At 46.1% G+C, this 3731-nt stretch overlaps 1 protein-coding gene across 1 annotated transcript in view; it reads right to left on the bottom strand.

Annotated features, from left to right (window-relative positions):
* Positions 1–3212, bottom strand: part of scfd2 (sec1 family domain containing 2) — a 51867-nt gene extending 48655 nt beyond the window's left edge. Inside the window, exon 1 of the mRNA XM_034531043.1 lies at positions 3176–3212. The gene's annotated coding sequence lies outside the window, so the exon portion shown is untranslated. The remainder of the gene's footprint in view (positions 1–3175) is intronic.
* Positions 3213–3731: the final 519 nt, after the last annotated feature.

Genomic DNA, 3731 nt, shown 5'->3' on the forward strand with positions numbered 1-3731 from the left:
GCGAGGAGCGAAAGACGAAGAGGACGCTTCTTGTTGAAAAGCAAACGGCTGAGCGCCTCGTCTCTCAACTCTCACTTTAGAGCTCATTGATCGCCTCTCCGTCCACGTCCAGGAGGACATTCATACGATCCTCTGGAAGAGGAAGACGAAGCGTGCCGGATGTCAGCAAATTACATTCCTATTCAGACCGGAGCTGCTTGCTTTGAAGCAGCGTCCTCTGGGTGATGGATCACCACGTGTGAAGGCCGGAGAGTGGGAACCAGAGGTGAGCGTATCAAGCCTCTCTCAGATTATAAAAACTAAAGAAAAAAGGTTGTCCAAGATCTCCCCAAGAAAAACAAAAAAAGGAGAGAAAAAAAGTTTCCTTTGGCTCAACTAACGAGGATAAATCCTGAGATTTATCTTTGGGAGACTTGGGGGGAGGTCCCGAACCCCAGGTGGAGAACCCCAGGTGGAGAACCCCAGGTGGAGAACCACTGGTGGAGAAAGATGGACTCCAGTTCTCAGACCTTTATTAAACCTCACCGAGTTGTTTCCTGTGTGTGCGTAACAAGCAGAAATTGACACGTGTTGCAAAAACGCACAAAAACTGATGAGCTTCTTACCACGAACCGCTCGCTGTATTGGGATCCATCGTGGTTTATTAGTTTATTAGTCACTCCACAGCAGAATGTTCTATCCTGAATCGGTTTGTTCACGTGTTTTTGTCAATAGAACAATCGTTATTTCATTAGTTTTACTTCTATATTTTGAGTTTTACAGATCAATGCTTTTATATAACTAAGATTTTATGTTTAAATGTGCAGTTGAGGCATTATAAGATCAACTAATCTGAACATTGAGGTTCAACATTCTTGTTTCCTTTTGTTTGACGTGTTCAGATTATTTTTTTGTGTTCAAAGTTTTAGGAAATGTTGCGTTTGAACATGCAAACGAGGCGTTATGTAACGGTGAGCTTTTGGTGAATTTTGCAGACGCAAACAGACAAAAGTGGTCAAATAAATGTTTTCTTTCCTCGAGTCTGACAGAAGTCGTGTTATGGAAGAAAGAAGAAGAAGAAGGGTATTATTATTTTGCATTATCAGCATTATCCAACTTTCAAAAAAAAGCCCATCTGCTGTTGTCCCAAAGGAAACTTGTAAAAACACTCTGGGCTCTGAAGGAATGCAGCTCGTGTGGCGTTCAGGGTCCACGGCGCTCACGGCCTGAAACTACAGAATTACTGCAGTAATAACAGGAAGCCAACGTTATTATTGCACACCACCACTGAAGGGCACTGGTCCTGCTGCCACGCTCTAATGCCCCCGTTACACACCATTATAGAACAACGCTCATTTCAGGGCTCGCAATTACTCAAATAAGGACTTTAAAAATCACCTGAGAGTTTTCTTATCGTGGCTAAAAATAAAAACTCATTGCATTCACGTGTTCTCTGAATAGAATCAGCAGAATTGATGGCGCCAAATAGTTTTTGTGACCAAAACATCGCCGGCTTCTTGCTCGCGGCTCTGCACCAATCACGAGCCCCCCCCCCCTTCACCCCTCCCCCCTCCCCTTTGCATCAAGCTCTGCTTTGAATCGCTACGCCAGCTGATTGACAGATTGACCGTCTGGCAACTCCAACCATCATGACGGGGTCCGTAACGGGGCTCAATCTCGCCCAATCACAGAGCCGGGCCAAGCTCCGCCCCCTGAACAGGAAACCAGCTCCAGATGGAACCCCTGGAGGAAGGTGAGCGTTTCAGATGCAGCGCGCTAACCAGAACCAGGCCTCGCTCGCCCCGCTCGCTGCCTGCACAATGAACCTTTTTTTGGGGGCCCGAAGGCAGAGGTGTGTGTGTGTGTGTGTCTGTGTGTGTGTGTGTGTGTGTGTGTGTGTAGGGGGGGGGGAGCATGAAAAAAAAAATGAAAAGAAAGAAAGTTGGCTATAGGTCAGTTATTCCATTCAACCAAAGACACCCTCACAGGAGTCACCTTACATGGATGTCGGCAACTAGGAAGAAAAAGGAAAAAGAAATGTTGCATTCCTTTGGAAATGCACACATGTGCTTCATTAAAAAAAAGAAAGAAAAAAAGTAATCACATTCAATTTGCATTCAGGAATAACAACGGGCAAAAAGCTAGAAACCGTAAACAGTCCGTAAATCTTGAAGACATCGACTAGACTTTATGAAATTATGTACAGCGAGCTTTGTTATTGGTTTGCTGTCGGGGAAAAAACAAGTCTGTCTTCGGCCCTCAGAGCCAGGGTTTCCAACAGGTAAACAACTCTAAAAAGAGACCAAAAAGAGAGTAAAGAGAGACAGGATGGAGACCAAAAAGAGACCAGAAAGAGACTAAAGAGAGACAGGATGGAGACCAAAAAGAGACCAGAAAGAGACTAAAGAGAGACAGGATGGAGACCAAAAAGAGACCAGAAAGAGACTAAAGAGAGACAGGATGGAGACCAAAAAGAGACCAGAAAGAGACTAAAGAGAGACAGGATGGAGACCAAAAAGAGACCAGAAAGAGACTAAAGAGAGACAGGATGGAGACCAAAAAGAGACCAGAAAGAGACTAAAGAGAGACAGGATGGAGACCAAAAAGAGACCAGAAAGACTAGAACGAGACCAAAAGGAGACCAAAAAGAGGCAAAAGAGAGGCTAAAGAGACTAAAAGGAGGCGACTGTGGGTCAGTGGTTAGCAGGTCCGTCTTTCAATCAGAGGATCGGTGGTTCGATCCCCTCCCTGCATTGCTCCCTGTAGCTGTGTCTACGGTGTATGAATGTAACATGGTTGTAAGTCGCTTTGGATAAAAAGCGTCAGTTAAATGACATGACATTTAAAAAGAGACCCAAAAAGAGACCCAAAAAGAGACGCTGCTTATCGGCTCAGCAGGGACACGCTGACGGGGATGGATCCCAAGAACGAATCCGCCGGAAACATTCTGTTTATTAAAAAGACGGAAATTTGCCTTAAGTCGAGCCGGGGAGTGAAGAAAAGAAGTGAATCTCTGGTTCTCTTTTAACAGACATTATTCTGCCTTTGTGTGACTTTAACAAGGAGAGCGGAAACGTGAGCGTAAACACAGCGACGGAGCAAAGCCTCCGCACACAGGATGACACACACACACACACACACACACACACACTACGTTATAACGGTGAAGACCACCAATCCATCCATTCTCCCTCACCTCTCCTCAGCATCACACTCCCACGTGTTCATCGTCTACGATTATGACGGCTTTGAACATTCAACCCCTGTTTTTGACGCTATGACGTGCAGATTTATTCTTTAAATGCAGTGCTGGATTGAATTGGCTTTGGGCTGTTTGAACACGTCTTCGGTCGTGTTCACCAGATGAACTATGGGTAATATCTCTTGTCCGGCGCGTGCACGTCGTAGTTTAAAAAAAAAAAAAAAGAAAAGGAAAACGCAAAGATAAGACCAGGGGCGAGTGATTGATCGTGCAGGTTGCCGTGAAGCGAGAGATGCAATGATGGACGGTGCGGAGGATGGAAAAGCTCTTAAGGAGGTAAGGCGACCCCCCCCCCCCCCCCCCCAACCAACCCCCCCTCCCAGGCTCCAATCAGCCCGACGCCGCTCACGTTAGCGGGAACACTAGAGACGTAAATCTTCCCCTCTTAAATGAGGCCTGAGTTGCCACACAAGAGCGCGAGGTGGGCCTGTTTCTTTTCTGCCCACACACACACACACAGACACACACACAGACACACACACACACAGAC

The sequence above is a fragment of the Cyclopterus lumpus genome, chromosome 4 (genome assembly GCF_009769545.1).
Source record: "Cyclopterus lumpus isolate fCycLum1 chromosome 4, fCycLum1.pri, whole genome shotgun sequence".
NCBI lineage: Eukaryota > Metazoa > Chordata > Actinopteri > Perciformes > Cyclopteridae > Cyclopterus > Cyclopterus lumpus.